This window comes from Anomaloglossus baeobatrachus, chromosome 6 (genome assembly GCF_048569485.1).
Source record: "Anomaloglossus baeobatrachus isolate aAnoBae1 chromosome 6, aAnoBae1.hap1, whole genome shotgun sequence".
In the NCBI taxonomy this organism is placed as follows: Eukaryota; Metazoa; Chordata; class Amphibia; order Anura; family Aromobatidae; genus Anomaloglossus; species Anomaloglossus baeobatrachus.
The window spans coordinates 338999115-339026469 of NC_134358.1; the positions used below are offsets into that span (position 1 = coordinate 338999115).

The 27355-nt window shown below is 47.9% G+C and overlaps 1 protein-coding gene across 8 annotated transcripts in view; it reads right to left on the reverse strand.

The window, feature by feature from the left end:
* CTNND2 (catenin delta 2) overlaps positions 1–27355 on the reverse strand; it is a 3073686-nt gene that overhangs the window by 1669001 nt on the left and 1377330 nt on the right. The gene's annotated exons all lie outside the window — the stretch shown is intronic.

The following is a 27355-nucleotide window of genomic DNA, read 5'->3' on the forward strand; positions in this document are numbered from 1 at the left end:
GGGCAGGTGGATAGAATGCACGGGTGCTGTGGGTCAGTGGACAGCAAAGGAACACTAAGGCTATGTGCGCACGTTGCGTAAATACATGCAGTTACGCTGCGCTTTGCAGCGCAGCGTAACTGCATGCGTCCTGCGTCCCCTGCACAGTCTATGGAGATTGTGCAGGGCCCGTGCGCACGTGGCGTTTAAGAGCGCAGCGCTTCGGCTACTGCCGAAGCGCTGCGCAAAAAGAAGTGACATGTCACTTCTTTCCTGCGCTTTGCCGGCAGCTCCTGCTCTGTCTATGGCAGGAGCTGCAGGCAGAGCGCATGGAATCGGCGCTCACTACGGACATTTCTGCAGCGATCTAAAGCGCACATGTGCTCTTCAGATCGCTGCAGAAATTTCTGCAGGGCTAGTACGCAACGTGCGCACATAGCCTAACTTAGTATTCCAGACACTTTTAGGATGGCACAAAAAGTGTCAGCTCTTTGGGAAAATAAAATAGCGTGGCAAAAATGGGCAGTTGGGTAGAATGCACGGATGCTGTGGGTCAGTGGACAGCAAAAGGGACAATAACTTAGTATTCCAGAAACTTTTAGGATGCCAGAAAAAGTGTCAGCTCTTTGGGGAAATAAAATAGCGTGGCAAAAACGGGCAGGTGGGTAGAATGCACGGGTGCTGTGGGTCAGTGGACAGCAAAGGAAGCCTCACTTTCTATCCCTGCTAATGAAACAATGCAGCAAGGAATTGCCTGAGCTGATGTAGCCAGACGCTGTTATCTAAAGCCCTACACAGCGTTTGCACGGACCTGCCTAGCAGCTATGGCTATGAACGCCTGTAAATCAGCCCTGAAAAGGGCTGAAATACCCAGTAGTCCCTAATCCCTAAAGCGCTGTGTAGATTGCACTGTATCTCTATAGAGCACACAACAGCAGCAGCGGGAGCGGTGACTGTCACCCTCACGCAGCAGAGACATAATAGCGGCGACGGGGAAAATGGCCATGTCTTGTAAGGCAAGGACATGTGACATGCACAGCCTATGACACATGACCTTACTTGTCTGGCAAAAATCCACTTTGCAGTGTGTTTCTCTGTGATTTGCTGACAGCCTGGCCCTCCCCACTGTATGCGCAGTTAACGAAAAAAAAACAAAAACAAATGGCGATCGGCATTCTCTCAACACTCAGCAGCAGCACTGATCTAAACCCCGTCCCCCCACCCCCCCCCCCAGCACACTATACGCTGAATTTTGATAATAGCGTGATTCACAGTGACTCACACTATTAGAGTGAAAAGCCAGCTAGAAACTAGCTAGGTTTTTTGTTGATCGAACCACAAAAAGCTCTAGCTCGTCGAACGTCTCGAACACCCCCCAAAATCACTCGAACATGAAATTGGCGAACCTCTAACATCGCTCATCTCAAGTTTTTGGATTGAAAATTCAATAAGCTTCTTTATGGTATAAGTGTTCTTTTTTATCACAACCATTTTTGGACACGTAAGCCTGAAATATCACCATTATGTATCATAAGGAAATGTTGGTAAGCCCCTGATAGACTCCTGGAGGTCTGGTTTTATACATCAAAGATGTGTTCAGAAATACATCTGCATAAGGTCCTTGTAATAGAATCCACATAATTCAGATTGCATATAGTGCAATGTATCATATAGGTTACAAATGTGTTACTAGAATTCATGAAAGACCTGATAGATTTTTTTCTGCCTGATAATGTAAATGTTTTATTATTCAACATCTATGGGCATAAATTGCAAGTCTTTTTACCACATTTACAGGATAACATAGAACTTAACCAGTTTGATGGATTTGTGTTTTCACTTTGGTTTTATTTGTTTTGTCACTGAGAGACAACAAGTTACCAAGGGTTAAACCTCTCCTGGGGACAAAAATACAACCATGTTCAAGAATTTTCTTTAGAACCTCATCTGTATGTAACACTGGCAAATATTTTTTAATAATACCTACAATGGTATTATATTGATTTCTTCCAGCCAGCATTAGTAGATGGGTTGCAGTGCAGTGGAGAGCGAGGACCTGCGGTGGAACGCATGGAGGACTTGCAGTGGAATTCATCTATGCGTTCCACTGCACTGTGTCCTAGGATTCTCTGCCAGCCAGAAGTAATCGGTATCACCGGATATGGTGAGTGTGTGCCAATCTGATGTGTGATTGTGTGTGTGAGCTGATGTATATACACTGCATATACATATATATATATATATGTGTATATTTATATATATATAGTGTGTCCTACCATATCCTGTCCACCGTCATTAACTTGAGAACAGCGCCAGCTATAGGCATAGAAGTGGTGTCTAGGTATAGTAAAGTAGCCATGCGCTTCGCAATGAAACCAAATATAGAGCCACCTGGTGGAAAACAACGGAGTTAGCATTTTTATCTCGAAAAAGGAATGTGCACAATCCAACGCTGCACAATCCAAAATAGTCCTTGTAAAGGCTGAACACATAGTCCACTATCTGCTAGTAGCTGTGTAAATCATAGAACAAGGTATAGGGACAGTGTTACTGCATTGCTTAGTTAGGTGACAGCCGTTCCTGTTTTAAACCTGCCAAAAAATCCTCTTATTAGTGGTGCATATGGTCTATTACTGCAGTCTGTGATATAGGGAGAGCTTATTCACAGACAGGGAAAGATTTAAAGCTGTCCTGACATCTACTACTAATAATCAACAATCTCAGTACTGCCACATCCCTTGTGTCTGTTATACTAGCAATAGGTATTACAACTTGCAAAAAAAAGGTCCCAAAATTGTAAAAACAATGAGTTCAGGTGTAGTGTAGTGCCTGTCAGCCACCATCTCAATTCACAGTCTGAGTGTTACCAAATTTTTATTAATACTCGGTGTCAGTGGCACTAATTTGTGCCTGAAGCTAAATATTTTCATAGCACCAAACTAGCTTAATTTTGTGGATCTTTATATGGGACGCCCTGGCGCCACCAGGTGGTCACAGAGGTAAATACCACCCTACATAACATCTTCCCACACAAGGTTCCATCAGCCACAAAATCCTAGCCACCCCCCCAGGGTAAGAAGGGCACACCAGTGGGCAGGACCAGGCGGATTGGGAGCGCCCACCAAGGGGTCTTGAAAATCCGGGGGCGGAAACAAGTCAGATCAGTTTTGGGTTTGAAGTTGAAGGTCAAGTGGAAAAGGAGAAGCTGAGCCTGGTGAGAGTGGACAGGGTAGTGGCCCTGGTCTACTGGCTAGGTGGCAAGCAGTGGACCGTGTCCAAAGGCGATAGGATTACGGTCGCGGGAGATCCAGAGTGGACCGGGACAGGGTTGGAGCCCACCGGTACCGACCGCGGAGATCCGGTTAGGAAACTGTGCACAGGCGGTGTACCTGGACCCTAGTTAGAAGACGGTTGCAAGCCCCTTCTCTAATTCACCAAGCCGGGAGCAGGTTTCAGGCCTAGCTCCAGAAGTTTAGCCCAGATAGAGCGAAACGGCAGCCCACCGTGGGGGATAGGGTATCCGCAAACACCCACTAAAATTCAAAGGGTCAGTTTCGCGAGCACATCTCCCAACCAGAACATACCAGGAGCGGACTTCCCCGTTCCAGACGGAGTCGTCCAAAAGGGAGGAACATTACAGAGTGCCGGAGGAAGGGACATCGGTACATCAGCCCAGGTGTGGGACCCGAGTACACCTGGATGCGGCAGCCGGCCACTGACTTTTTGGTTTACCATCGGACTTATGTGCAATTATTCCACAGTGAGTACACCAACACTCCCTGGTCCAGCCCGGCGCGCCATCTCCAGCCCACATCACTCCCCGTGTTCTGGAGACTGTGCCCCAGGGCATCCATCCCTACCCACGGAGGGGTTAACATCCAGCTGCCATGCCATCTCCCCCGGGTGCGCCCCTAACAGCAGCGGTGGTACCACACCTTACCACACATCGTGGGTGGCGTCACGAAGTGTTTACAGCAATCCCCGTACATATACGTCCCCTTTTTTATTTGCGTGTCCGCGCGTCCCCAGGGTCCGGAAATCCCTCAAGCCACTGCGGATCCGGATCCGAGCAGCCCGGCTGCTACTGACGTGGGGGCGGCACACTTATCTTACAGAACTTAGTGGCCTGATGCAACTAACACACAGTGTGAGTGTTAACCAAATTTTTATTAATGCTCGGTGTTAGTGGCACTACTTGTGCCTGAGGCAAAATACCGTCATAGCACCAAACTAGCCAAATTTTGGGTATCTTCATATCTTACAGAACTTAAATAGTGGCCTGCTGCCACTACCACACAGTCTGAGTGTTACCAAATTTTTATTAATACTAGGTGTCAGTGGCACTACTTGTGCCTGAAGCAAAATACCTTCATAGCACCAAACTAGATGATCAAAAAATTCTGTATAAAATCACCATTAAATATTAATCTATATATATAATTTCCTTATTCTGTCTGTCTGTCTGTCTGTCTTGCTCCAAAATTGTGTCCTTACGGTGACAAACAGCGGATTGGACGCTGGGCTCGCCATGGCCCCGCACGGATTGGCAGTTCGCCTTGCCTCGGCTCCGCCCCCTCGCACGGATTGGCCTCTCGCCCCGGCCCCCTGCACGCATTGGCAACTCGGTCACGCCCCGCCCCCCTCACGCATTGCACGCTCGCTCTGGCCCTGCCCCCCGCACGCATTCCCCGAACCGACTCCCAGGTGAGTGCTGTACCCCCGGGAGCCCACATCAGCGTACGCCGGCGTACGCTGATGTGGGCTCCCGTATGAGCGGGGTACGCTGGTAACCATGGTACACATCGAGCAATATTGTAGCATGGTTACCAGCGTACACCGGCTCCCAGGTGAGCGCATCAAGGTCCTGCAGCGGCGGAACACACACACACGCACACACATAAGAACAGACACACACACACACATCAGATCACACACACTCTCACACACACCTCACACACACATCAGATCGCATCCACACACTCACAACATCCCGTGATATCGCTTGCTTCTCGGCGGCAATACTGTGCGTGCAGTGACCTTCCAGGACCTGCCGGAGGATCACATGGCCGGAAGCATGTGGTATCTCCGGATGTTGTGATTGTGTGAGCGCGTATGTGCGATATCGTCAGTGTGTGTGTGCGTGTATGCGATCGGATGTGTGTGAGTGTGTGTGTGTATGCGATCGGATCTGTGAGTGTCGGCAGAGGAGCACGGCGTGCAGCACAGCTGCTGGGACCGCCCACCGGTGGGCACAGGGAGAAGTGGTGTGTGTGTGTGAGTGTATGCGATCAGATGTGTGTGTGTATACTGTCTGATGTGTGACTGTGGAGCACGATGGGGGGTGCACAGCATGGGGGATGGAGCACGATGGGGAGTGCGCAGCATGGGGGATGGAGCACGATGGGGAGTGCGCAGCATGGGGGATGGAGCACGATGGGGAGTGCGCAGCATGGGGGATGGAGCATGATGGGGAGTGCGCAGCATGGGGGATGGAGCACTATGGGGAGTGCGCAGCATGGGGGATGGAGCACGATGGGGAGTGCGCAGCATGGGGGATGGAGCACGATGGGGGGTGCGCAGCATGGGGGATGGAGCACAATGGGGAGTGCGCAGCATGGGGGATGGAGCACGATGGGGAGTGCGCAGCATGGGGGATAGAGCACGATGGGGAGTGCGCAGAATGGGGGATGGAGCATGATGGGGATTGCACAGCATGGGGGATGGAGCACGATCGGGAATGCTAAGCATGGGGGATGGAGCACGATGGGGAGTGCACAGCATGGGGGATGGAGCACGATGGGGGGTGCGCAGAATGGGGGATGGAGCACGATGGGGGGTGCGCAGCATGGGGGATAGAGCACGATGGGGAGTGCGCAGTGTGGGGGATGGAGCACGATGGGGAGTACGCAGCATGGGGGATGGAGCACAATTGGGAGTGCGCAGCATGGGGGAGGGAGCACGATGGGGAATGCGCAGCATGGGGGATGGAGCACGATGGGGAGTGCGCAGCATGGGGGATGGAGCACAATGGGGAGTGCGCAGCATGGGGGATGGAGCACGATGGGGAGTGCGCAGCATGGGGGATGGAGCACGATGGGGGGTGTGCAGCATGGGGAATGGAGCACGATGGGGGGTGCGCAGCATGGGGGATGGAGCACGATGGGGGGTGCGCAGCATGGGGGATGGAGCACAATGGGGGGTGCACACCTCCCCCCAAAACACACACACACACCGCCACACACGCACTGCACAACACACCACACACATACTGGGAACCACAGACACTGCCCTACACAGACACCCACACACACAGACAACACCGCACACACACAACACCCAACACACAAACACCGCGGCACACACAAATATACGCACATACCGCACAACACACATTGCACAAAACATACCTCCCCCCAAAACACACACACCCCACACCCACACAAACCGCGCAACACACACACACAACGCTACAGACACACAGCGCTCTACAAACAACGCAACACACAAACAACACCGCTCTCACCCCCCGCCACACCCAGACAACACCCAGAACATGTACAGCACCCTACACAAACACTTGGTAACTACACACAACAACATCTATATATATATATACTAGAAGGTGGCCCGATTCTACGCATCGGGTATTCTAGAATTTATGTATTGTGTAGTTCATGTATGATTTTTGTTATATATATATATATATATAGATGTTGTTGTGTGTAGTTACCAAGTGTTTCTGTAGGGCGCTGTACATGTTCTGGGTGTTGTCTGGGTGTGATGGGGGGTGAGAGCGGTGTTGTTTGTGTGTTGCATTGTTTGTGGAGCGCTGTGTGTCTGTAGCGTTGTGTGTGTGTGTTGCGCGGTTTGTGTGTGTGTGGTGTGTTTTGGGGGCGAGGTATGTTTTGTGCAATGTGTGTGTTGTGCGGTATGTGCGTATATTTGTGTGTGCAGCGTTGTCTGTGTGTGGGTGTCTGTGTAGGGCAGTTGTTTGTGGTTCCCAGTGTGTGTGTGTGGTGTGTTGTGCAGTGCGCGCGCGTGTGTGTGTTGGGGGGGTGTGCACTTCCCATCGTGCTCCATCCCCCATGCAGCGCACTCCCCATCGTGCTCCATCCCCCATGCTGCGCACTCCCAAACGTGCTCCATCCGCCATGCTGCGCACTCCCCATCGTGCTCCATCTCCCATGCTGCGCACTCCCAAACGTGCTCCATCCGCCATGCTGCGCACTCCCAAACGTGCTCCATCCGCCATGCTGCGCACTCCCAAACGTGCTCCATCCGCCATACTCCGCACTCCCCATCGTGCTCCATCCCCCATGCAGCGCACTCCCCATCGTGCTCCATCCCCTATGCTGCGCACCCCCCATCGTGCTCCATCTCCCATGCTGTGCACTCCCAAACGTGCTCCATCCGCCATGCTGCGCACTCCCCATTGTGCTCCATCCCCCATGCTGCGCACTCCCAAACGTGCTCCATCCCCCATGCTGCGCACTCCCAAACGTGCTCCATCCGCCATGCTGCGCACTCCCCATCGTGCTCCATCTCCCATGCTGCGCACTCCCAAACGTGCTCCATCCGCCATGCTGCGCACTCCCAAACGTGCTCCATCCGCCATGCTGCGCACTCCCAAACGTGCTCCATCCGCCATACTCCGCACTCCCCATCGTGCTCCATCCCCCATGCAGCGCACTCCCCATCGTGCTCCATCCCCTATGCTGCACACCCCCCATCGTGCTCCATCTCCCATGCTGCGCACTCCCAAACGTGCTCCATCCGCCATGCTGCGCCAGCATCAGCCTCTCTACCGGCAGCATCAGCCTCTCTGCCCGCAGCATCAGCCTCTCTCCCCGCAGCATCAGCCTCTCTGTCCCGAGCATCAGCCTCTCTGTCCCCAGCATCAGCCTCTCTGTCCCCAGCATCAGCCTCTCTGTCCCCAGCATCAGCCTCTCTGTCCCCAGCATCAGCCTCTCTGTCCCCAGCATAAGCCTCTCTGTCCCCAGCATAAGCCTCTCTGTCCCCAGCATAAGCCTCTCTTCTCCCAGCATAAGCCTCTCTGTCCCCAGCATAAGCCTCTCTGTCCCCAGCATCAGCCTCTCTGTCCCCAGCATCAGCCTCTCTGTCCCCAGCATCAGCCTCTCTGTCCCCAGCATCAGCCTCTCTGTCCCCAGCATCAGCCTCTCTCATCCCAGCATCAGCCTCTCTCATCCAAGCATCAGCCTCTCTGTCCCCAGCATCAGCCTCCCCATCCCAGCCTTCCCCAGGATCAGCCTCTCTCCTCCCAGCCTCCTCCAGCACGCCATGCTCCTCTGCCGACACTCACAGATCCGATCGCATACACTCACACACACCCGATCGCATACACTCACACACACCCGATCGCATACACTCACACACACCCGATCGCATACACTCACGTACACACACATTGACGATATTGCACATACGCGCTCATACTCGCAACATCCGGAGATACCACATGCTTCTGGCCATGTGATCCTCTGGCAGGTCCTGGAAGGTCACAACAGCACAGTATCGAGGCCGAGAAGCAAGCGATATCGCCGGATGCTGTGAGTGTGTGGATGCGATGTGTGTGTGTGAGGTGTTTGTGAGAGTGAGTGTGATCTGATGTGTGTGTATGTGTGTGTGTGTGCTGTTATGTGTGTGCGTGTGGATCTTCCGCCGCTGCAGGACCTTGATGTGCTGGTAACTATGCTAGCATGGTTACCAACGTATCCCGTCCCCCGCTCGCACGGGAGCCCACACCAGCATACGGCGGCAAGGCCAGCAATGCGAGGGTAAGTGTCGGCCGGGTTGGCGGCGTACGCTGATGTGGGCTCCCGTTGGGGGGGGGAAGTACAGTACTCACCTGGGAGTCATGGCTCCGTGACCGTGTCAGTTCGGGGAATGCGGGGGGGGGCAGAGCTAGCGTGCATTGCGTGAGGGGGGCGGGGCGTGGCGTGGCCGAGTTGCCAATGCCTGCAGGGTGCCGGGGCGAGAGGCCAATCTGTGGGGGGGGGGCGGAGCCTGGGCGAGCGGCTGGCCAATCCGTGTGGGGGCGCAGCCTGGGCGAGCAGCCAATCCGTGTGGGGGGGCGGGGCCATGGCGAGCCCAGCGGCCAATCAGCTTTGTGTCACCGTAAGGACACAATGTCACCGTAAGGACACAATTTTGGAGCATGACAGACAGACAGACAGACAGAATAAGGCAATTATATATATAGATATATATATAGATATATATATATATATATATATATATATATATATATATAACAAAAATCATACATTAACTACACAATACGTAAATTCTAGAATACCCGATGCGTAGAATCGGGCCACCTTCTAGTATATATCAAAAATACCTTTAAATAAGGATCCATGAGGATGAAAAAAATAAAGGAATTGGTGATCAATTGATGTTAAAAAATAGTATTTTTATTAAATTATTAAAATAGACATATATTACATGTTCATAATAAATACATATAATATATTTGGGGCATAGCGGTACGCTGGATCTTTGTGACCATTTGGAAGGTAAACTTACCCTTTATTAATTAGCACATTATTAGCACTTTATAACCTACAGAGGGTATACACACTATATCTTACTTATATATTACTAATTTATCACTTTGATTAATTTTTGCACACTGCACTTTGTCATATATGAACAATTGATAACCATATGATATTGGTCATGGCATTAAGCTATTTATTATCTGGTAAACCGCTGCTATAATTTATTGGACTCTCTCATGCCTTGTGTGATGACCTGGACTCTGTCAGTGCTTAGCAGGGGTTACATTTCTTAAAATTCAGCCAGACATGAAGATAGTTTGTTTATAGACGGGGTGAGGAGACACAGGGGTCAGTGGGTGCTCTGGTCCGCTGGCCCGGCCGCCCTTAGAAAGACAGCGTGGCCCAGGGCTCATCCCAACTGAAAGTCCGACCTCCTTAACCGTGGGTGGAACACTACTCAGACAACACAGGATGAGGGAATCACAATATTAAGACTTTATTGGATCCCCAAACAATTAACGGCACATAACACATAACCAGCAAAACACACAAATGTAACAGGCAACAGATTCTCACCCTTCCGCAGGCTCACCAGTGATTTAGAATGTCCGTGCCTCAGAGCTTCCAGGGCTACTTACTCCAATCCAGCAGCACCCCGCTTTCGGCGGGCACCCACCGAGAATGGAATAACGCAAGATTTAGGAAGCTGGTTGAGGACTGCAAAGTCTGTAGTCAGATGACTGGATTGTCCCAAGCTGGATTCCTTCCTTAGGTAGTCCTTGATATCAAAGCCGAATCCTTGCATTCGATGCTGAAGTCCATATAGTGTTATAATCCAGGTTTGATTATGGCTTGCCAATCGGATCCGCAGGTCCTAGATTGGTAGCATGTAGCAAGAGCCTACCTGGGCAATGGAAAGTCCTCCTTCTTATACCCCTGAGCACTTCTTTCAGACCATTGGGGTCTTCATGATTGGTGGATAAGACTGGGCTCTTATTGGCTAGATTTCAAGCCATATTCAAATATCCAGAGACAAGGGTGAGACAGGTAAGGGTACCTTCACACTTAGCGATGCAGCAGCGATCCGACCAGCGATCTGACCTGGTCAGGATCGCTGCTGCATCGCTACATGGTCGCTGGTGAGCTGTCAAACAGGCAGATCTCACCATCGACCAGTGAACAGCCCCCAGCCAGCAGCGACGTGCAAGCGACGCTGCGCTTGCACGGAGCCGCCGTCTGGAAGCTGCGGAGACTGGTAACTAAGGTAAACATCGGGTATGGTTACCCGATGTTTACATTAGTTACCAGCGCACACCGCTTAGCTGTGTGTGCAGGGAGCAGGGAGCCGCGCACACTGAGCGCTGGCTCCTTGCTCTCCTAGCTACAGTACACATCGGGTTAATTAACCCGATGTGTAATGCAGCTACATGTGCAGAGAGCAGGGAGCCGCGCACACTGCTTAGCGCTGGCTCCTTGCTCTACTAGCTGCTGTACACATCGGGTTAATTAACCCGATGTGTACAGCAGCTACATGTGCAGAGAGCCGGAGCCGGCAGCACAGGCAGCGTGAGAGCTGCAGAGGCTGGTAACTAAGGTAAATATCGGGTAACCACCTTGGTTACCCGATGTTTAGCTTGGTTACAAGCTTACCTTAGCTGTCAGACGCCGGCTCCTGCTCCCTGCTCGCTTCATTTGTCGCTCTCTCGCTGTCACACACAGCGATCTGTGTGTCACAGTGGGAGAGCGCCTTTGAAGAAAACGAACCAGGGCTGTGTGTAACGAGCAGCGATCTCGCAGCAGGGGCCAGATCGCTGCTCATTGTCACACACAGCGAGATCGCTAATAAGGTCACTGCTGCGTCACAAAAAGCGTGACTCAGCAGCGATCTCGGCAGTGAGCTCGCTGTGTGTGAAGCACCCCTTAGTTACATCACATCTAGCAATTCACTTAGTAATACAATGGGAAGTTTGCCTAATTGATTTATCTGTGTGTCTGGCTTTCATTAGCCAAGGCAATTACATGAGTCAACAAGAGTCTTCTAAAAACATTGAGGGCTTATCCCCCGTATGGAGAAACGGGGGTCAGTGGGTGCTCTCGTCCGCTGGCCCGGCCGCCTTTAGAAAGACAGCATGGCCCAGGGCTCATCCCAAGTGAACGCCGACCTCCTTAACCGTGGGCGGAACACTACTCAGACAACACAGGGTGAGGGAATCACAATATTAAGACTTTATTGAATCCCCAAACAATTAACGGCAATTAACACATAACCAGCAAAACACACAAATGTAACAGGCAACAGAGTCTCACCAGTGGCGTAACTAGAGTTTGATGGGCCCTGGTGCAAAATTTGGACCAGCCCCCCCCCCCCCTCCATGTACACCAACACTTAGGGTACGGGATAATGACACTGACACTCGGGGTACAAGATAATGATGCTGACACTTGGCTCCTAACCTCAGCATATAGCTTTCCCATGTTCTGATATCCATCTTGCCCTTGACACCCAGCTTTCCCATGCTCTGCTATACATCATTCCCTCAGCACCCAGCTTTCCAATATCAGAGCATGGGAAAGCTGGGTGCTGAGAGATGTACAGCAGAGCATGGGAAAGCTGGGTGCTGAGGGAAAGAGCCTTTTTCCCTCAGCACAAAACATTCCCATCCCGTGCTTGTATCTTAGTCCCCCCTCGTATATAGTTCTCCAAATATTATAATGGCCCCCACATAGCCTTCCATATAGTATAAAGGGTCCCACATAATCCTTCATATATTAGAAAGCACCTCCATAGTCCTCCATGTATTATAATGCATTTCCCATAGTCCTCCATGTATTATAATTCACCCCATAGTTCTCCATATATTATACTACACCACAGTCCACCATGTTTTATAACGCACCCCCATAGTCCTCCATGTATAAAGTAGCCTCTATAGTCCTCCATATATTATAATTTAGCCCCCATAGTCCTATATGTATTACAATGCAGCCCCATAAACCTTCATATTGTATTATGCAGCCCCATACTCCTCCATGTATAATGCACCCATATAGTCCATGTATAAGGTGTCCTTCATGTTTATTATGCAGCCCCATAGACCTCCATGTATAATGCAGCCCCACAGACCTCCATGTATCATGCAGCCAGCCCCCCCAGGGCCTCCATGTGTCATGCAGCCAGCCCCCCCAGGGCCTCCATGTGTCATGCAGGCAGCCCCCCCCCCAGGGTCATTCAGCCAGCCCCCCAGGGCCTCCAAGTCCATGCAGCCAGCCCCCCAGGGCCTCCATGTGTCATGCAGCCAGCCCCCCCAGGGCCTCCATGGGTCATGCAGCCAGGGCCCCCCCCCAAGGACGTCATGTGTCATGCAGTTAGCCCGTCCCCCCAGGGCCCTCATGTGTCATGCAGCCAGCTCTCCCAGAGCCCCCATGTGTCATGCAGCCAGCCCCCCCAGGGCCTCCACGTGCATGCAGCCAGCCTCCCAGGGCCTCCATGTGTTATGCAGCAAGCCCCCCAGGGCCTCCATGTGTCATACAGTCAGCCTCCCCCAAGGGCCTTCATGTGTCAAGCAGCCAGCCCCCCAGGGCCTCCATGTGTCATGCAGTCAGCCCCTCCAGGCCTCCATGTGTCATGCAGCCAGCTTCCCTCCAGGGCCTCCATGTGTCATGCAGCCAGCTCTCCCTCGGCCTCCATGTGTCATGCAGCCAGGCCCCCCCAAAGACTCCATGTGTCATGCAGCCAGCCTCCCAGGGCCTCCATGTGTGATGCAGCCAGGCCCTCCAGGCCTCCATGTGTTATACAGCCAGCCCCCCAGGGCCTCCATGTGTCATGCAGTCAGGCCCTTCCCAAGGACTCCATGTGTGATGCAGCCAGGCCCCCCCAAGGACTCCATGTGTCCTGCAGCCAGGCCCCCCCAAGGACTCCATGTGTGATGCAGCCAGGCCCCCCCAAGGACTCCATGTGTCCTGCAGCCAGCCTCCCCGTGTATTCACTGATTTATAATAAAAAAAAAACAAACAAGTACTCACATGTCTTCTCCTTCCACCTCAGCTCTATCCTCACCTCTACTTGTTTCATTGCTGCTCGTTGTCACTTCTGTCCTCATTCCCCCGTGGCTCCGGTCGGCGTCCTCCTGTGCTCTGTGCTCTCATCACACACAGCAGTCGCACAGGAGAGACGTCACTACGCAGGCAAGGGGGAAGACTGATGTGCATAGAGCGACGTCGGCGTCGCTCTATGCAAAATCAAAGCAGCGTGCGGCGAAGGGAGTGCGGTGACGGGAGCGCGGTGACGCCACCGCTGACACCAGGCAGGGGGGACCGGTTTCAGCGGCGGTGACCAGGTCATATAGCGGGCCCCGCACTGCGTGGTCTGCGGCAGAACAGTGCAGCTCCTCTCTCACAGAAAGGAGCTGACTGCTGATCTGCCGGGCGGCCGCTGGCCCCAAACCGCCCAGGCCCGGTCGTAATGGCGACCGCTGCGACTGCGGTAGTTACGCCCCTGAGTCTCACCCTTCCACTGGCTCACCAGGGATTTAGAATGTCCGTGCCTCAGAGCAGCCAGGGCTACTTACTCCAATCCAGCAGCACACCGCTTTCGGCGGGCACCCACCGAGAATGGAATAACGCCAGATTTACAGTCATGGCCAAAAGTTTTGAGAATGCTACAAATATTAATTTTTACAAAGTTTACTGCTTAAGTTTTACTAATGGCAATTTGCATATACGCTGGAATGTCATAAAGAGTGATCAGCTTAACAGCAATTATTTGCAAAGTCAATATTATCTAAGAAAATGAACTTTAACCCCCAAAACACATTTCAACATCATTGCATTCCTGCCTTAAAAGGAGCAGCTAACATTGTTTTAGTGATTGTTCCATTAACACAGGTGTGGGTGTTGATGAGGACAGGGCTGGCGAACAATCAGTCATGATTAAGTAAGAATGACACCACTGGACACTTTAAAAGGAGGCTGGTGCTTGGTATCATTGTTTCTCTTCAGTTAACCACGGTTATCTCTAAAGAAACACGTGCAGCCATAATGGCTCTGCACAAAAATGGCCTAACAGGGAAGAGTATTGCAGCTACAAAGACTGCACCTCAGTCAACAATCTATCACATCATCAAGAACTTCAAGGAGAGAGCTTCCATTGTTGCCAAAAAGGCTCCAGGGCGCCCAAGAAGGACCAGCAAATGCCAGGACCGTATCTTAAAATGTGTCAGCTGCGGGATCGGACTACCAGCAGTGCCGAGCTAGCTCAGCAATGGCAGCAGGCTGGTGTGAGTGCTTCTGCACGCACTGTGAGGCGGAGACTCTTTGAGCAAGGCCTGGTTTCAAGGAGGGCAGCAAAGAAGCCACTTTTCTCCAGAAAAAACATCAGGGACCGACTGATATTCTGCAAAAGGTACAGGGAGTGGACTGCTGAGGACAGGGGTAAAGTCATTCATAATTTCTCAGATGAATCCCGTTTACGATTGTTTGGGAAATCTGGAAAACAGCTTATTAGGAGAAGAAGAGGTGAGCGCTACCACCAGTCTTGTCTCATGCCAACTGTTAAGCATCCTGAAACGATTCATGTGTGGGGTTGCTTCTCAGCCAAGGGAATCGGCTCACTCACAGTCTTACCTAAAAACAAAGCCATGAATAAAGAATGGTACCAGAATGTCCTCCAAGAGCAACTTCTCCCAATTGTCCAAGAGCAGTTTGGCGCCCAACAATGCCTTTTCCAGCATGATAGAGCACCTTGCCATAAAGCAAAGGTGATCACTAAATGGCTTATGGAACAAAACATAGAGATTTTGGGTCCATGGCCTGAAAACTCCCCAGATCTTAATCCCATTGAGAACTTGTGGGCAATCATCAAGAGACGGGTGGACAAACAAAAACCAACAAATTCTGGCAAAATGCAAGCATTGCTTATGCAAGAATGGACAGCTATCAGTCAGGATTTGGTCCAGAAGTTGATTGAGAGCATGCCAGGGAGAATTGCAGAGGTCCTGAAGAAGAAGGGTCAACACTGCAAATATTGACTTGCTGCATTAACCCATTCTAACTGTCAATATAACCTTTTGGTACTCATAATATGATTGCAATTATATTTCTGTATGTGATGTAAACATCAGACAAACACAATTAAAAACCAGAGGGCAACAGATCATGTGAAAATATAATTTTGGTGTCATTCTCAAAACTTTTGGCCATGACTGTAGAAAGCTGGCTGAGGGCTGCAAAGTCTGTAGTCAGATGACTGGATTGTCCCAAGCTGGATTCCTTCTTTAGGTAGTCCTTGATATCAAAGCCGAATCCTTGCATTCGATGCTGAAGTCTATATAGTGTTATAATCCAGGTTTGGTTATGGCTTGCCAATCGGATCCGCAGATCCTAGATTGGTAGCATGTAGCAAGAGCCTACCTGGGCAATGGACAGTCCTCCTTCTTATACCCCTGAGCACTCCCTTCAGATCATTGGGGTCTTCACGATTGGTGGATAAGACTGGGGTCTTATTGGCTAGATTTCAAGCCATGTTCAAATATCCAGAGACAAGGGTGAGACAGGTAAGTTACATCACATCTAGCAATTCACTTAAGGCCCCGTCACACTAAGCAACATCGCTAGCAACATCGCTAGCAAGATCGCTGCTAACGAACAACTTTTGTGACGTGGCAGCGATGTTGCTAGTGATGTAGCTTTGTGTGACATCCAGCAACAACCCGACCCCTGCTGTGAGGTCGTTGGTTGTTGCTGAATGGCCTGGGCCATTTTTTAGTTGTTGCTGTCCCGCTGTGAAGCACAGATCGCTGTGTGTGACAACGAGACAGCAACAACTAAATGTGCAGGCAGCAGGAGCCGGCTTCTGCGGACACTGGTAACCACGGTAAACATCGGGTAACCAAGAAGCCCTGTCCTTGGTTACCCGATATTTACCTTCGTTACCAGCCTCCGCCGCTCTCACTGTCCGTGCCGGCTCCTGCTCCTTGCACGTGTAGCAGAGTACACATCGGGTAATTAACCCGATTTGTACTGTAGCTAGGAGAGCAGGGAGCCAGCGCTAAGCGGTGTGTGCGGCTCCCTGCTCTCTGCACATATAGCTGCAGCACACATCGGGTAATTAACCCAATGTGTGCTGTAACTAGGAGAGCAGGGATCCAGCGCTAAGTGGTGTGCGCTACTCCCTGCTCTCTGCACGTGTAGCTGCGTGCGCTGGTAACCAAGGTAAATATCGGGTTGGTTACCCGATATTTACCTTAGTTACCAAGCGCAGCATCGCTTCAGTGCGTTGCTGCTGGCTGGGGGCTGGTCACTGGTTGCTGGTGACCGCTCACCAGCAACCCGTGTAGCGATGCTCCAGCGATCCCTGCCAGGTCAGGTTGCTGGTGGGATTGATGGAGCGTCTGACTGTGTGACCTCTCACCAGCAACCTCCTAGCAACTTACCAGCGATCCCTATCAGGTTGTATCGTTGTTGGGATCGCTGGTAAGTTGTTTAGTGTGACGGTACCTTTAGTAATACAATGGGAAGTTCGCATAATTGATTTATCTGTGTGTCTGGCCTTCATTAGCCAAGGCAATTACATGAGTCAACAAGAGTCTTGTAAAAATAATGAGGGCTTATTCCCCGTATATAAACATACTATCTTCATGTCTGGCTGAATTTTAAGAAATTTAACCCGTGCTAAGCATTGACAGAGTCCAGGTCGTCACACCTTGTATTTATTATGAACATGTAATATATGTCTATTTTAATAATTTAATAAAAATACTATTTTTTAACTTCAATTGATCACCAATTCCTTTATTTTTTCCATCCTCATGGATTCTTATTTAAAGGTATTTTTGATATATAACAGCACCAAACTAGCCTAATTTTAGGGATCTTCATATCTTAACAGAACTTAGATAGTGGCCTGCTGCAACTAACACACAGTCTGAGTGTTACCAAATTTTTATTAATACTCAGTGTCAGTGGCACTACTTGTGCCTGAAGCAAAATACCTTCATAGCGCTAAACTAGCATCCTGATGGTGGTGTTTGCTATCTAACAGAACCTACATAGTGTACTGCTCTTACTAAAACACAGTTTGAGTGCCAAAAACCAATACTAACATAAAAGTGTTGTTAAACCCTGTTTTCTTTTGGGGCTGAGAGACATTCACAACATCTTTGTCGACTCCTCCAAGTGGTACTTTGTGCAATAAATGTACCTTGCGGTTTTTAGACTTACAGAAACAGCTATCGTGGGAAACTATTAACACAAGTTTAACAACCCGGCATCAGTGTTGTTCCACTGCCTGTACAAAAGGTCACTTTACAGTATTCACCTTCAAATAATCAAACCAAAAAAATGGGAAAATATGGGGGTAAGGGCCGTGGACGAGGTGGTAGTGACAGTGGTGGTCGCCCAAGCAGTGTGATCGAGCCAAAGAAAAAGGTTCCTGCTTTATCTACCTCTGCCTTCCTATCCCAATTTTCTTGTCCACGTGGGAAAACACTCTTGCACCCAGGGTGGATTTGATTTGAATCTCAATAAAATAAGGGTCAGCGCTAGACCCAATGTTGCAATGGTTCTGCAGCTAATTTTTCTAGGCTAAAAACCCTTTAATGCCTAGAAATAAATTCATCTGTATAATATAGAGATACCTATATGTAAAAATTTGCGCTGAACCACAACAATACATTGAGGAATAATGTTTTATTTTGTTTTATTCTCCACTCACACCAAAAAAAATATATATAGATATATATGTGGTTTAGCGCAAATTTTTACATATAGGTATCTCTATATTATACAGATGAATACGTTTGATTTAAATCTAACTGATTTAAATCACGATTTAAATCACGATTTAAATCATTAGTCAGTAAGGCTTGATTTAAATCAGTGATTTAAATCAAAGTTTCTACCTAAACTAGTTCTTGCTACTTTAACATGCAAGTAGATGAAGATTTTTAGAATCACTTTTTATATTACTTTTTTCTCCCCAGTTTAATGGGTTAATCATTCATATTTGGACACCACTGTTCTGTTGTACTTAGGAAGGAGAAAAATAATCCTGACCTTAATAACAATTTAAATAGATTTATTCAACTGAAACAATAACAACATTACAGCATAAGTTATTTGCTTAAACAAACATCCATGTTTGTTAACTAATTTGGCTAAACAAAATATGTATATATTTTAAGAAACTTAGACTGTCAGCCCAACCGACACATGAAAAACTTAAATACTACTGTCCCTGCTGTCCTCTGTAGCTCACTTGTCGTCATCTTCATCATCATCTTCTTCTTTGTTCCTATTCATAATCTGGAAAAGAAAAACAAGCTTTCCTGCTTTATTGGGTCCCAACCGATTTCTCAATTTAGAATGAATGAGTCCAAAGCAAGAGAATATTCTTTCAACGCCTGCAGAAGAAGCTACTGCTGTTAAAAGTGAAATCATTACTTGAACAGTCTCTAAATCCAAGCGCTTAAGAGACTTCCACCAGTTTACTGGTGTGACCTTCCTTAAAATATCTTCAGCAAACATATATTTCTTGAATGGTTCCCCCTTAGCTCTGAAGTTTATTATAGTTGGCATTAAAGATGGATGATTGCTGGATACCCATGTCATAGCTAACTCCTCTTCCTCAGCACTTAGGTTTTGACCCTGATATTGGATATTGACAATATTTGCCAAAAAATGAGCTGGAGTCAGTGCTTGTCCCATTCGTTTGTTTACTGCTTGTAATTTAATTCTGTCCATGTGTAGTTCTGTTTTTAAGTGTTCACTCAGTTCCTTCCAAATTTCAACAGCATCCGCAATAAAACAGCTATTTTTCTGTATTTTGTTTAAAACTTGAGAGATGGGCTTCAGGAAGTTCAGCATATGTTCAACATTTCTCTTAAGCCCAATGTTGAGGATTTTGGCCGTGACAGTGCCATCTATTTTATCTCGATTTTCTTCACAAAGTGTCATCAGAATAGGCCAGTTTTTGATATACTGCTCAAAACAGTCCACCACAGAGTTCCATCTAACATCTTGTGGGAGCGTTAGCTTGGTTCCACCCATCCTTTTCAGAGCTGCTGCAGCAAAATGATTATTACGGAAGTATTTAGCAATTTCAACAACATTAGCCTTTATTTCTGGAACACTTAAGTCTTTGGCTAAGAGGTGCAGCAAATGAGCACTGCAACCATATGTTATTAGCAGCTTTGTATTCCCTCCCTGCTCTTCTAAATCTCTTCTCATCTTGGATACGTTTGCAGCATTCTCAGTGACCAAACTGCGTACTAGACATTTGAATTTTTGTTCACATGTCGTTATAGCTTTTACTGCCACTTCTTGTAAGTATTCTGCTGTGTGTGCATTTCCTGATGTATCAGTTGTTTGTGCAAGGAAGACTTTACCTTCTTCTGTTGTTATACAAGCACATACAATAGGATCATTGTTGACATTACGCCACCCATCAATACTTAGGTTAACAATTTTACCCTCCAGAGCTGTTGCACATTGCTCCATTTCTCTGTCATACACTTGATCCAGCAGTTTCCCTGCAACATCAGCTCTGCTGGGTGGACTGTATCCTGGTCTCAGTGACTGAACCATATTAATGAAATGTGGGTTCTCAGTCAGACGGAAAGAAGAGTTCGTTGCATAAATAAACTGGGCAATTTTTTCATCAATCAACTCTTTTTCTAATCTGCTAGTTCTTATCACAAACCTATCTATGGTGGTTCCAGGAGGTAAAGGTTTTTTCTTCCTTTTGGGTGATGGTGATATGTGGCTGTGGGTGTCTAATGATGCTGCTGCTGCTAATGAAGCACTATCCTGGATGGATAACTCTGAAACTGTAGAACAGCATGATGGTGATCTTGGAGGTGGATAGTTTCCAGAATCCATGAATTCCCCTAAACAAAAAAAGTCAATGCTGTTATTTTATTGTTTATTATACAATTTCTGCTTATTGTACACAACACATCACTGCCCCTGCCCCAAAAGGAATATTTGTTTTTCTTCATAACTACCAAATGACAGTAACATGCAGTAATAATAAGAAATATAATTTTTCTCACACATGACAGTTCAGTCTTTAGAAATAGGATTCAATAAAAATGTTTACCAACCTGAAGATCCTGCCTGTTCAGAAGTGTTTCTTTGGTCATCTTCATCACCGCACTTCTCATGATGTTGCCTCATTCGCGCCACCAGGCCTTGCATCTCTTAGTTGCATCGTTTGCATTTTGCACGCATGCCTGCCTTACCGATAGGCGAAGGAGCTTCATTAAAATATTCCCAAACTGGGTCTCTTTTACGGCCTGCTGCCATTATAAGGAAAGAATGTAATAAACCTCAGCTCGTACACACAAACAGATCCAGACTTGTCTGTCTGTGGCTATGCTGCAGTATTGTGCTCAAAGTTTCACTTTCATTTTCTTGTCTGCTTGCCCTTCCTCCTCCTCACACTTAGATTCACATTTTTCTTGTGTTGTGCAGATCTATTCCACTCCAAACAATCAGACATATATTGTCTAACTTCTTGGACTTGGCACTGAAGGGGTTGATTCTGTATTCATAGGTTTGTAGAACAATAGGATTAAGGTCTTTTTCTAAACTCTGTTCATGTTGTAATATTTTTGCCGTGAAGAAGAGGCTGGGACCTCTGCGGAGTCAAATTCAGTTTTGAGAACTGCGTAAGTAAAGCGAGCGTCTGTGATAATATAGGAGAGAAACTGCCCACTAATCCTACAGAAACCTCTGGAAGAGCATGGCATTGTGAATGTTACACATATACAGCCTTTATTCTACTGAGTTAAACAACTCAGCTTTATCTCATGATGGAAGAACCTTTGGATGGTAAAATATTTTCCTCAAAAAGCAGTTTATTAAAAAAAAAATCTGATTTAAATAAAAAAAATCCGATTTAAATCAAAAAAATCCAATTTAAATAAAAAAAATCCAATTTAAATCAAAAAAATCCGATTTAAATCAAAAAAATCCGATTTTTTTGATTTTTTTTAAAAAAAACATTGATTTTTATCCACCCTGCTTGCACCCTAAATAGTGCGAACAGGTAATGAGTTGGATAGCAGAAAATGCCTCCAGTTACTCGTCGAGTAGCAAATCCCAAGGGTCCACACAGACAGACTTGAGTAGCCCAGAGGCTGTCCCATCGAATACTCAGCTTGGTCCTCCTTCCTCACAACATCAGTAATCTAAGGCTATGTGCGCACGTTGCGTAATTACATGCAGTTACCCTGCGCTTTGTAGCGCAGCGTAACTTCATGCGTCCTGCGTCCCCTGCATAATCTATGAAGATTATGCAGGAGCCATGCGCACGTGGCGTCTTAGAGCGCAGTGCTTCGGCTGCTGCTCAAAGTGCGCGTTCTAAGAAGTGACATGTCACTTCTTCCGTGCGCTTTGCCTGCAGCCCCTGCTCTGTCTATGGGAGGAGCTGCAGGCAGAGCGCATGGAATCGGGTTTTTTTTTATTCACTACGGACATTTTCTGCAGTGATTTGAAGCGCACATGTGCTCTTCAGATCGCTGCAGAAATTTCTGCAGTGACTGTATGCAACGTGCGCACATAGCCTAAGGAAACATATGGTACCAAAGCAGGTTACTCTGAGGAACTGTTTACGGGACCCTTTGACCTTTCTTGCCTCTCACCGTGCAACACCACTAATTCAGGTGAGGCCGTGGTGTGCAGTGATGCACAGATCTTTGAGCACCCAAGGCCAGAAGAAAGACATGTTGTTGGCCGTGACATGCTGGGCAATCAGGTGGAAGTGCTGGAGGATGATGAGACACAGTTGCCCTCAGGTCAGCCTTAAACCTCCATTCCCAACCTCCATTCCCAAAGATGTTGACCTTCAGGAATTTGAAGACGACCTGGTCGATGATGAGGTGACTGATCCAACATGGACGGGTGGCATGGATTGCGAGACCAGCAGTGCAGAGGAGCATGTGCACATAGTCCGCAAAAAGGCTGTAAGATCAAGGGTTTCGACCACTGCCAGAAGTTAATCAACTGTGCACATGACACCTTCACCTGTGGCATCTCAGAGTCCAAGGGTCTGTGCACCACCTCATCCATCTCAGAGTCCAAGGGTCCTTGGTGCAATTGTGTGGGAGTTTTTTTTTTCAAGAGTCCTTCGGACCATACGGTTGCCATTTTTCAAATCTGTCAGACCAAGCTTAGCAGAGGCAAAAATACTTCCAGCTTGGGCACCTCCAGAATGAGAAACTATATGTTAGCCAAGAACACCACTAGGTGGTTGACAGCTCTAGGTGAAAACACGATTAGCAGACTCAGAACTCTGCCACTTCCCTTGGGTTGCCTTCTTCCCAAACTGGTGTGCAAGAAGGTGGCACTGATGCCTCCTTATCCCAACCTGATGTTGGCCAAGCTCAATCATCAACGACCACATCCGCTTTGGTGTCCCAGCAATCCGTTCAGTTGTCCATACCACAGACCTTTAAAAAGAAGCGAAAATACACCATTACGCACCCAAGTGCAGAAACCATAACTGCACACATTGCACAATTGATAGCCCTTGAGATGTTGCTGTATCGGCTTGTGGAAACAGAGGCTTTCCGCGACCTTTTGGTGGTGTTAGAACATCGGTACTCTGTGCCTATCCGCCACTATTTTTCTCGATGTGCCGTCCCCGCACTCCACTATCACGTGTCCGTAAACATCCAAAGGGCTGTCACCAACGCCATAACAGGGAAGGTCCACTTAACCACAGACACGTGGACAAGCGGAAGTGAACAGGGACGCTACATCTCACTGACGGCACACTGAGTGAACCTAGTGGCGGCTAGTACAGAGTCTGAGCTGGCAACATCCCATATAGTTCCCACACCCAGAATAGCAGGGCCCACTTGAATCATAGTTTCAGTAGCCTCCTACACAGCAACAACTCCCTCCTCCTCCTACTCTTCATCTGGCTCCTGTGCATCCTCCTCAACATCCGCCGGTGTCCAACCGTCGACACCATTCCCCAGCTGGGATCTCTGCAGCACTGCCTCGGCTAAGCGTCAACATGCTCTACTGAAGCTCATCTGTATCAGTGACAAATTGCACACGGCACCTGAGCTTTTGAAAGCAATAACTGAGCAGACAGATGAGTGACTTGAGCCGTTGGACCTCCATCCAGGGATGGTAGTGTGCGATAATGGTCGTAATCTGGTGGCGGCTTTAAAGCTTGGAAAGCTTGTACACGTTCCTTGTATGGCCCACGTTGTAAATTTAGTAGTTCAGCACTTTCTGAAGAAATAACCTGGGATACCAGACCTATAAGGGACTTAGGGACAAAATGTAGAATTGGTGGAGGAAGGTTGAACTAGATGGACTTAGGTCTTTTTTCAACCCAAGTAACTATGTAACTATGTAACTACTTACCAATGTATTAGCGCCCATTTCCGCAAGTCATTTCCCTCTTTTACTGGCCTAGCGGTGCTGCAGCAGCGCTTACACTTGCCTCGTCACAGAGTAATATGTGACCTCCCTACGAGATGGAATTCAACCTATCATATGTTGGCCAGGATCCATGAGCAGCAGAGGGCAGATGCAGCTGCCAGACATAAGTACTGCCGAGTGGGTGTGGATTGCAGACATTTGTCAGGTCTTGGAGAATTTTGATTACTGTACCAATATTGTGAGCAGTGATGATGCTGTTATCAGCATTACCATTCCACTGTTTTGTTTATTTTGTTTATTGAAACGCTCTCTGGATGGTCTGACTGACCAAAGTGTTCATGCACCCGAGTTGTCTGTGGATCCAGACTTCAAAATGGTTGTTAGTAATCCGCACAAACTCGGCCAACAAGCTCAGGCCACCTTTGCTCAACATCATGAGGATGAGGAGGATGATGAACAACAGGAATGCTTTGAAATTGGTAACCAGGGGATTGACAACCCAAGATTCAGGGCTGTCCAGCATGGATGGCCTGAGGAGTGCCAGGAGGAGGAGAGAGAGACTGAGGAGGAGAGGAGGCTTAGGGAGACATAATGTATTCTTAGCAGTAACACACAAAGGTTTCCCGTTCGGAGTCTGGGACACATGGGACAGTTGATCTCACACTGTCTTTCTCATGACTGTCGGCTAGTCCACATTTTGGCAGACAACAATTACTGGTTATGTACTGTCCTAGACCCACGATACAAAGACAAATTTGCTTCGCTACTTGTCGGGGCAAATAAGGATCGTACTAAGGAAACATTCAAGAGGGCTGTAGTGGAGCAGTTGATGAAACGATTACCCTCAGATCATGCTGGCGTCAGAGGTAGCATGTCATCTCACACAACAGGATTACAAGAGAAGGGCTACGCATAGTAGGAGCAACACAAGCGGGGGACTAATGTGCCAAAACTGGTCCATTTTCCACAAACCGTCAACTGCGAATCAGATAACTGTTGGGGGAACTATGACAAGGAGGGAACAGTTAAGTAAGATGGTGAGGGACTATGTAGGTGACTGTATCAGCGTGCTTTTAGAGTCTACTGTTCCCTTTAACTATTGGGTTTCCAAGCTGAACACTTGGCCAGACCTCGCCTTATACACTTTGGAAGTGCTAGCTTGCCCTGCTGCGAGTGTGTTGTCTGAGCGTGTTTTCAGCTCAGCGGGGTCAATAATAACAGATAGCCGCACACAACTATCCACGGAAAGTGCAGACAGTTCGACCATGATCAAAATGAACCATAGATGGATTGCCCCAGAGTATCTCAGGCCGCCTGTTAACAAGACCTAATAAAAAGTGTAGCCCCAAAATTTGTAGTTCTTAAGTTCAAATAAGTTCCATTGTATCTCATTCAAGACTATTTTGTCTTCTATCATCTAATGACACCGCATGACTAATCTAACTTGTTATGCTGCTGCAATGTAATTGTTTGGCCCAATCACCCAGGGGAATATTTTTCAAGCCTTTGTACATTATACACTTGCACAACCACTGTTGAAGCTACACTGTCTAGAACAATTGGTCAGCCAGTCTCTATTTGTGTTCTTTATTGACGCTGTGCTCCACGGTGTGTTACACGTGGCCCCCAGAAAATCAGAATTTTTTTTAGCTCCTTGGCATGTTATGCCCTTTTGATTATCCTACCAATATTTTTAAAATAAGCTGTTGGGAGCTGTTGGGAGTACCTTGTGATGCAGTGCTCCATGGTATCAGAAACATTATCCCCTGGGGAAACTGAATGTATTAAACTCCTTGGCATGTTATGCCCTGTTGCTTATCCTACCAATTTTTTTTAAAAAAAAGCTGTTGGGAGTACCTACTGATGCAGTGCTCCATGGTGTCTGAACCATTATCCCCTGGGGAAACTGAATGTATTAAACTCCTTAGCATGTTATGCTCTGTTGCAAATCCTACCAATTTTTTAAAAAAAGCTGTTGGGAGTAACTTATGATGCTTTGCTACATGGTGTCTGAACCATTACACCCTAGGGGAACTGAATGTATTAAACTCCTTAGCATGTTATGCCCTGTTGCTTATCCTACCAATTTTTTAAAAAAAGCTGGTGGGAGCTGTTGGGAGTACCTTCTGATGCTGTGCTACATGGTCTTTGAACCATTCCCCCTGGGGAAACTGAATTTTTTTAAATCGTCGGTGTTAGCTAGTGTAAAAAAGCCTGAGTTCCAGAGTGAAACAACTGCCACTTCAACGGTGCTGCATGCTTCACAAACTGCGGTCTAGGACTCAGGCGATGATGCCTCCTGCTCCCAACCTGCTTTTGGTCAGATGCAATCATCATCAACAACATCAGCTTCAATGTCCCAGCGTTCCGTTCAGTTGTCCATACCACAAACCTTCAAAAATAAGCGAAAATAACCCGTTATGCACCCAAGGACAAAAACCATAACTGCACACATTGCACGATTGATAGCCCTTGAGATGTTACCATATCGGCTTGTAGGAACAGAGGCTTTCTGCGATCTTTTGGTGGTGTTAGAAACTGAATTTATTAAACTCCTTGGCATGTTATGCCCTGTTGCAAATCCTACCAAATTTTAAAAATAAGCTGTTGGGAGCTGTTGGGAGTACCTTGTGATGCTGTGCTCCATTGTTCCATTGTGTCTGAACCATTATCCCCTGGGGAAACTGAATGTATTAAACTCCTTGGCATGTTATGCCCTGTTGCTTATCCTACCATTTTTTTTAAAAAAAGTTGTTGGGAGTACCTACTGATGCAGTGCTGCATGGTGTCTGAACCATTATCCCCTGGGGAAACTGAATGTATTAAACTCCTTAGCATGTTATGCTCTGTTGCTTATCCTACCAATTTTGTTTTAAAAAAAGCTGTTGGGAGTACCTTCTAATGCTGTGCTACATGGTCTTTGAACCATTCCCCCCTAGGGAAACTGAATTTTTTTAAATCCTCGGTGTTAGCTAGTGGAATAAAGCCTGAGTTCCAGAGTAAAACAACTGCCACTTCCACGGTGCTGCATGCTTCACAAACTGCCGTCTAGAAAGCAGGCGATGATGCCTCTTGCCCCCAACCTGCTTTTGGTCAGATGCAATCATCATCAACAACATCAACTTCGATGTCCCAGCATGGCGTTCATTTGTTCATAAAACATACATTTCTGAATCATTTGAATAGAGGGCCACTAGAGCCGGTGGTGTTGGTGGAGGAGGAGAAGAAGGGCAAGGCCAACATCCAAATGGCCACATTGGCAATAGCACTGTAAAGTGTTATGGAGCACGTATTCCAACTTTCACAATAATGATATAGGGGACGCAGAAAACTACAAATGACTGCCATCCCTCCCCAATGTATGTTACAGGGCCTACCTGAGAGCCCTAAGAAGTCTGAGATTTGAGGACAGCCAGTGGCCCTTCCTACATTTGAGTAGAGGGCCACTGGAGCCGGTT